Source organism: Lygodium microphyllum, unplaced genomic scaffold (genome assembly GCF_053477565.2).
Source record: "Lygodium microphyllum isolate KBCC unplaced genomic scaffold, Lygodium_microphyllum_v1.1.10 scaffold_37, whole genome shotgun sequence".
Lineage (NCBI taxonomy): Eukaryota > Viridiplantae > Streptophyta > Polypodiopsida > Schizaeales > Lygodiaceae > Lygodium > Lygodium microphyllum.
In genome coordinates, this window is record NW_028229520.1 from 497,004 (window position 1) to 506,291 (window position 9,288).

Sequence of the window (9,288 nt, forward strand, 5' to 3'; positions counted from 1 at the left end):
GGAATTATGCACCCGATGCTTATGCTTATGGGCAACATGTATATGTTGATGGTACACACTATGATCTGCATGCATCTTATGAATATGGACAACAACAACATGCAAATGAACATGAGCAGTATGCAAGTACATCTGGATAGCATGTTAATGCTTATAGATATGATGTACCATGTATCATTCCATTGAACCTTGGCAGCATAATGGCTAATATGGGCAACATGCTTATGCTTATGAGCATCCACCTTTCTAGCAACATAGTCATGATTATACATATGAACCTTCCTTAATTCAGTAGCCCAATTCTTATGGACATGATGATAATGGTCATGCTTATCAATATACTTCTAGCTTTGATGAGCAACGGTTCATAACTACCATGGTATCCTATATCCCAATCAGTTCATACCTCATGATCACCTAAATGTAATGATGAGTTCTTTTCAAAGTGTTGATGATGAAGAAGAGAGCAATGAGCAAGCTAAACAACAAGAAGGGGATAATGAGCAACATGATCAACAGGAAGATGAGCAAGAAGACCAAGAAGATGTACAAGAAGAGAATAGTGAAGAGCAAGATGTACAAGCTCATGTCATATTAGCTGAAGAATCACATGAGGCACTCACAGATGTAGATGGTTATGTTGAAAGTTTTAGAATCTTGGAGAAACCTCATGATGATTTTCTTGAGCATCAGTTTACACTTAATTAAGGTTTACAATAGCCATCGAACGCATTTGATAATGAGTACCTTGATCATGGCTACGATGACTGGTATATGTCTGATGATGATGTAATACATGATTTGGGCATACATGAATATGAAGATGGCATTGTGCTTCCCTATGATCTGAGAGATTATGGATATACTTATAGTCTTGATTATGGGGATACTTCCTTGTATCCATTTGATCTAGGTGGATTGAAGTATGTGGTTGATAGCCATTCTCTTCTCTTGGACAATCATTATGATGGAATACCTTTTGATTCAGGAGGTTAATGGATTTCTTGGGATCTCATTTAGACCAGCATCCATCTTGCATGCAATTTCTTATTTTCGATAGGCTCTTTTGGTTGAAGATTGGTTATCTATGGCTATATTTTAGTGCAAGGAAGATTGTATAAAACTCTCTATTTTCAACCAGATTTGATTATGAATTATGGACAACATTTAATGCCATACATGGACTAAAAGTACTCGAAGTAAGCTCAATTTCTAAGTCACCTATCAACAACTAGCTCACATCCGAAGGTGTCCTTTGAGAGGCTTATTGTCCAGAAGGAGCGACTCCCATTACCCTTGGTTCATGGAGTACAACACTTTTTTCCAATAGCAGACTAAGGATTTATGAAATCCCTCGCAGTGCTCTGGCACAGCCGTTGTACCTTTCCCCTAAGATAATTTACAGTTTGGGTTCCAAGACCACAAACCCTAGGTAAGTCAACAAATCGGCCCTTCCTAGAGTTTCTTCCTAGTATTTGTTTTTGAGGAAACCTCTCGGCTAACCAAGACTACCTTGCCATAGGACTAGATTCATTGGGAATCCATCCACCCGCTTCCCTCTATGGAAGTTCTTAGTTATCTAATTATCTACCACATTATGTGAAATATATAAAAATAACTTCATTAATTTGAAAAAATCCTTTTATGCACAGTTGTTCGTTTGCATAATTTACTCACAGACCTACAATTAAAAAAAATAAATTCATTGATTATGTTCCATAATGTGTGTTCTCCTACCCATACATGAGAAAAATTACAATTTCACGTGCTGCCTCATTCAGCACATCTGCATGCCACCAAGATCAAATTCACCTATAGCTAGCGTTTTTAGGTGTCCCAAGTAGAACTTGGGCCATACAGGGGACCAAGTAGTTCCTAGGTGCATAAAGGATTTACTATCCAGAGTCCCCATGGCACCCTAACCACCTCCTACTTAATGCGATCCTTGCTGGGAGACCTCTCGCCATCGAAGTCAATCCATGCTTTCACGACACTTGGTATGGGGATTCAGCACCTATCCTTGGGGGAGGTATAGGGCTCCTCAATTTATATATGTTCCAATACTTAATTCAATTAGGATCTAATCTAGAAAATCATAAACAAGATTGATGTCTTCAAGCAGTTATGACTTCAATCAATTATGAAACTTTCAAGTGATGATTAATCTAGCAGCAAATGGATACTTAAATTTTACATAATGAACTCTTCCCCTTGGAATTTAACTAAGGGTATCTAAATTTTGGAGTCTCTAATTTCTCAGTTTAAGATTTATTATTGTAACCAAGTTTCTTAGCCTTAAGTCAGTTTCTTTAACTTAGAAATATTTCCGGTCTTAAAATCCTCTATCAAAGCTTCTAGATTAAACTATATCCTTGACTAATTTCTTTAGGGTTCGTTCTTTTAATAAATCCGTCTTGAAAAATTCCACATGATTTCTCTTGAGTTCTAGAATTTCGTAGTTTCCCTAACAGTTTCTAGCCTATAAGATGTTCTAATAATTTACCAAGTGAATATTCTAAGATCCCAGTATTTCTTAAGAAACTTATCTTATTTCTATTGAATTTGGATAGAAATTTTTAGAAAAAAAACCTATGGTATCGAAATTGGTAAAGGATTATTATCCGCGCTCGTGGCTCTGTTAGTGACTCTCGTGCTCGCAACTTCAATTGTTGCTTCCATGTTAGTAGGGTCATTCACTATTTCTGATTTTGAATTCTTTTTCTTTGGGCCCATGATGGAAATATGATTTGTAGAAGAAGAAGAACATGGCAGTAATATTGGTTAGCAAGGGTGTAAGACTCTCGATGATGATGATGGTTATTGCGAGATTGAATGATATAGGCATCGCGGATGGTTCTTCTTGCCTTGTGGAGAGCAATACTTCTCTCTCTAGTAGATATAATAGGGATAAGAGTAGAGGTATGACCTCTAACCGGATTGATAGAATAGGATAAAGTTCTTCAGTGTCTTCTCTTCTCGGATTAGAGAAGAAGATGAGAGACCTTCAGCGTATCCCCTTCCTTGGGTTGAATGGAAATGATGTCTCTTTGTCTCGCGGAATAGAGTCTCCTCCTTCTCAATTAGTGTCTCGTCCTTGTCAAGATTTCTCTTGTCCCTCTTCTCAGTCATCCCCAAGCCCTCAATTTCTAGTTTTGCAGAGCCGAGTAAAAGAGAGGACACTTGTTTTGTAGTGTTTTTCGATGACATCATCGATGGCAAAGAGAGAACACTTTCTTTTAGTACTTATGATGATATCATTGATGATTTCAAAGAGAGAGAGCTCCATTTTTGTAGCACGAAGATAAAAATTTATGAATCTATAGGTGAGTACCATGTGGTGCATTGTCGAGCGGCCGTCACTCTAAGGCTTACGATGACCATGGTGGTGACCAAGGTATAGACCTTGGCATCTTGTCCTTAGCATACTTGGCAACGGGCTATGAAGGCTTCGTGGTCATTGTTGGCTGCATGCAAGAAGCTCCCACTAGCTTGTAGGAAAAACTTCTCAGGAGGTTACCCATCCTGGCAATGTCGTCACCCAAGTACGCTTAATTGCCAAGTGACTATCCAGTAGGCTAGTTCTTTTTGTTGTTCTTATACTAGAAACATAGTTTTAATAAGCTAGTATTGGGAGGGTTTCCCAAGTCTTTCTTCCATGAATTGGTATAAAATACCTCATTAATAATAATAATAATATTCATAATGAGATTCAGCTTCATAATTAGAGCTAGTTTTTAAAAATGTGCAACATAAATCAGTTATATTTGGAATGTATACGTACATTAAAATAAACTAAGTAATGGGGACATTACATTCTTCCCTCAGAGAAATCGAGAGAAACTAGGGGTATTCTTTCATAAGGGTTATCTCATCGATCCAAGTGGCATCCTCTTTAGGATATAATCCTTCCACTGGATGAGATATTCTCTAAGGGTCCTATTCCTAAGGATTCTTTCTTTTACATCCAAGATTCTATCAGGTTGAAGTTCAAGTAAACCTTGGCTCGGCATTACAACTTGTTGATTATCAAGAATATGATCAGGATTACGTACATAGGGCTTCAAGAGACTTAGATTGAATACATCATGAACTTTTAGGGTTTCAAGAAGTTGCAGCTTATAAGCATTGGGTCCAAGAGCCTTTATGACTTTGTAAGGTCCACAGTATCTTGGGCTTAGATTCTTGAATTTTCCCAAGGATAAAGAGCTCCTCTTTGGGCATAAACGGATAAAAACCTTGTCCCCTTCTTGAAAGATTTGCTCTTTTCTCCTTAGGTTAGCATAGGCTTTCTGCTGATCCTTGGCAGCTTGTATATCTTACTTGATAGTTTTGACTTGTTTGTCCATCTCTTCAAGCATCTTCTTAGAAGCTTCAATCTTCAAGGTAGGGTCGGAGAAGTTTAGTAGAGTTAGGCATTCTTGCCCACATAGAGCTTTAAATGGGCTCATTTGAATGCTTTGATGATAGGACATATTGTAAGAAAATTCCACCAAAGGTAGATATTGTATCCACCGTCTAGGTTCTTTGCATCAATATGCCCTAAGTATGTCTTCAATGACCTGATTTGCACGATCTGTCTCTGCCCATCAGTTTGAGGGTGATAAGCTATACTAAAACAAAGATGTGTACTGAGAGCTTCAAATAATCCCTTCCAAAAATGCAAAGTGAATAGAGAATCACGATCGCTGACAATTGTTTTTGGTAGTCCATGAAGTCTAAAGATTTCTTTGACAAATAACATGGCAATATCTGAGGCTTTCTAGTTGATTTTGACAAGAATAAGGTGGGTAACCTTAGTCAACTTGTCCACAATTACCATGATCAATTTGTATCCTCCTTGGACTAAGGGTAATCCAACTACAAAATCCATACTAATGAATTTTCATTTCATCTGAGGAATATCAAGTGGTTGTAGCTTTCCTGGCAACTTAACTCGTTTGTTTGTTGGAAACTCAAGCATTTGGTTATGTATTTAAGTATGTCACTTTTGAGCTTTTCCCAATGATAGCTTTTCCAAAATGTATTGAGAGTTTTGGTATAGCAAGGATGTATTGAAAATGGGGAATCATGAGCTTCCCATAGTATCTTCTTTTTAAGTTATTGACTTAAAGGAATACATAATCTTGTCCTGAAGTAGACAAGTCCTTCGTCATCAATAGAGAAGTTAAGATACTTTGTCTTAAGCTTGGGATTTTGCTCTTTATTCTAAATTTCCTTCACATTTACTGATGTTTGGGATCATTATTTGCCTTGTCCTTGGCTAGCTCGATGATGGGATTGCTAGGCATTGATATCAGTATAGCTAGTGTTTGAGCTTTAAGAGGTTCTTCTAAGATAAATGCATTGATGTCACATGCCTACCTAAAAATTCCCTAGTAGCACATTTTAGTGGTCCATTGAGGAACTATCCTAGATGGCTTCACTCGGCACTCGTGAGAATGCATGGGGTCTATTGTCTAGGTTTCCTAGAGTCCACCCCATATAACGAAAGGTACCGGTCATCCCCACGCATATCAACCTACAAGCTTAGGGTCCTGATTTGACAACTGAGGTCTTGATGCATTAACTAGCTCCATCGGAGGTGACCCACAAGGGCTTCTCGTCCAACTAGAGCGATTGTAGTTACCCTTGGTTCATGAAGTGCAACGCTTTTTTCCAGCAACTAGTTAGGATTCAGGGAGCCTTAACAGAGTTCTGGCACAACTGGCACACATTTCCCGTAAGATAATTATTGATCAAGGTTTTAAGACTTGACCCTAGGTAAGCCAACGCTTGACTCTACCTAATTTTTCCTAATTAATGTTTCGTTCAATCTCTTAAGAGAAGCTCCCACCTTACTGGAACCACCCATCCATAGGACGAATGTGTTAGGGATCTCGCCCACCCACTTCCCACAAATAGTTTTCTTTAGTTTTCAAATTACCTATCACATTAAGTTATGATAGATGAAAAAAGCTTTGTTAATTAACCCATTAACACAGGTTCCTTCGCAAAATTTTACGGCATAACACAAAGTCAAAGAAAACAGTCTTTTGGCAAAACATATTTTGTAAAGTTATTTACAATGCTTTTCCCCTTCTGCCTACACAGAAGACAAACCTTACTTCATCGGAAAATCCATTCTGTTTGTGCAGAAGAAAACAGACCCTCCAAGATTTCTGTCCCTTCACTAGTACTAGGGGACTCCAGGATCCCATCCTGATTTGCGTGAGGGTCAGGCAGTTCCTAGGAGCGATCGAGAGATTTATGGCCAGAGCCCTCCGGTACTCCTGCCTTCTCCTACCTAACGGATTCCTCACCAAGCGACCTCTCACTATCGGGGCCAATTGAAAGCTCCTTGCAGCTGTACAAAACAATCCCCCTTGGAGCAGGGTTCCGTGTCTAGCCATAGGGGAGGCATACACGATCTTTCCTCTTATTTTCCTAATTATATATTTACTATCGGATCTAACTACTGCAAGCACAATCAATCTTTCTTGTGCAACCATCAATGCATTCACAAATAAAAGAAGAAATAACAACAAGTTTTTTTAGCAAAAGAAGTAGTCCCACCCAAATCTAGGGTTTCTCTTTTAAGGCCCCACCTTATTCTTAGGGTTTCACTTTCTACTTGCAACTCTTTTTTTGGGATGCGCAAGATATTTCATGAATTTTAAATCTATTTTATCCTTATAAAAAATTTGGTATTTCTGCCCTAAAAGATAATATGGGCATTTATACCTATGGCAAGCAATTTATGCGCTACCCTGCCCTAACCCATGCTTAGAAATATTTTAAATGCTTTTCCAAGTCTGTTTAGACTTTAGAATTTGTATCGACAAATTCTTATCAATGTCCAACAAGTCCTACAGACTTCTATATTTATTTAATTTTCTGATACTGATAGTTTTAAGGTTGTTGAGTATTTCATAGTTGTTTTTTCTTCAACATTCTTGATATTTTAGGTTACGTTATCTCGCTGACTCATATGTGGGTCAACTCATGATATTGACACTCTCGCTAATATAATCATTAATATTAACATTGCATGTATTTTGAGCAAGAAAATAATTTTTATTTTATTCTACTCATATTTGATGGTTTAATCAACGATGTCCGACCATTTTCTATACTTGAATGTTATCTAGAAAGAACAATTTTCATTTAGCTATGTCTTAAAGTGCAATGCTAATTGTTTTTCTGAAAAATTTATTCTAAGCAATGCAAAAAACATAAGTGTGTTTTTTCTTTCATCTTTCAGACATCGAAGTATATTACTACGCACCTAGTTTATGTATGTTTAGTATATATTTTCCTATTTATTTATCTATATTTAATGCATTGATTATTTTATGATATTATCTAAATAATTTTTGATAAATTATTATAAAACTTATATGCGTTTGTTTATCATTAGCAAAATGAAATAGAGATATTCAATTTCGGGGATAAATTATAAAATATTCCCTTTCCTAATAGTGTCTACCTTTTTTCTGATATTATAATCACATGCATCATTAATGAAATAATAATAAATATTACGAAGTAAACCATAATTAAGATATTTTCTTAATGACATGCATATAATCCTTTTTCAAGTGAAAAAGTATTTTCATTGAATAGATAATTATTATATTACTTAGGCTAAGTGACAATTCACATGCATTTTCTTTAGAATGCGTTTATAATAATTTAAAGCCAAAAATAGCGGTAAGCTTATAAAACATTAATTTTTTCCAAATCAACGAGATGCTACCTCTATTAGGTTTCTAGTAACAGGGGTTTCACAAGTTCCTATAGTGTCATTTTCTCCATTAGTCACGTTTCTTGCTTCTCTTGCTTCAAATGGGCTTCTTGAATTTTTGTGACCTCGTGGAGCCATGGATGTCAGGTGAAATTGATGTGATAGTTCAGAGAGAGTTGATGGTCATCCAAAAAAATTTCACTAGTGTTTTGCTTAACGATTTGGCTGTATGGGAGGAATGTGTAACTGGGGATAGAGAAAATTGAAATTAGGTAGAAGAGGGGTATTTTCCTCCTTCAAGGCTCAAGCTACAATGGAAAAGATCATCACGAGATCTTCCTTCTTGCTTTCTTTGTGAAGGAGAGGGGGTGTATTTATAGCCATGAGGGGGAGCATGCTGTCTACTTATTCTTTTGGTTACTTATCAAGAGCTAAGCAAGCTTTATAAAAAATGATTGTCTATGTATTGGATGGTGGCGTGGGGATGATTTTAAAATGCTTTCTCTCCCTCCAGGCGTTAAAAAGTCATGATTTTTTACCTATTTTTTCAAAAACGTTTTTTTTTCTTCAAAATGACTTCATCTAGTGGTGTTTGGCCAAGTTACCTCATGATTTATCTAGTTTATAAAGTCATGCCATACTCTTTGATACTTAACTTACTCAATATCATGCTTGTTCTTGCATATTCTTTGTCTACCGATTAAGGTTTTTGCAATTTGTCTTGCGGTTACAAAATCAATGTGATCTTTGACGAATTAAATGGAATCGAGAATACTAAATCAAATATAATGTGAGAAAAATTATGATCAAGCTGCCATAATATTATTTACAAGGTGTCTTTGCTTCGTATTGATTGGGAACATTGAGGCGTCTTCTCGTGTCGGATTGTGGAATTTATTCAATACAAGACTTGATATTTAAAAAATTATGTGTGGTCACTTATGTGATAGCTCGATGAGTAAATTTTAAAACATTTCAAGCCCAAATTTGTTTCTTGATAAGAACTGTAATGGCGGGAATATTACAATTGAGAAATGATTTGCTTGAGATATGAGTTGTTTTTCCCTTCCCTTACTTATATGCGTTTTTATCCTACCCAGAGAGACAAAGATTGGCAACAGTTTCTAGTCTTTCTAGCAATGTTTACATCCGCAATGCATTCTGCGGATTATGGATGGAGAATGCAAGTAATGCAAATTTTGGATCACATCTATGATCCTTCTCCACTCTCAAAGATGGACTTCCTGATCTTCCTTTAAAGTATTGATTTTTAGATACCCATTCTTCAAAGCCAGATTATTACCCAATGGATGTATCCAAATGCTATGCTTAGACTATATTAAGGAAATTTTCTCTCCCAAATAACCAGTCATCCCAAAATAAACCATGTATTTTTTCCCTAAAGCAAAAGCAATTATTGTATCTATCCATTGAATATGAAATTGGTTACCATTCTAGCAATTAAGAATTACGAGTCAGTAGTTAGATATATTTGAAATCTATGGTTAGATTCCTTAAGTTAATTTGAAAAACTTTATCATGATGTAACCTTATTTGAAAATTTA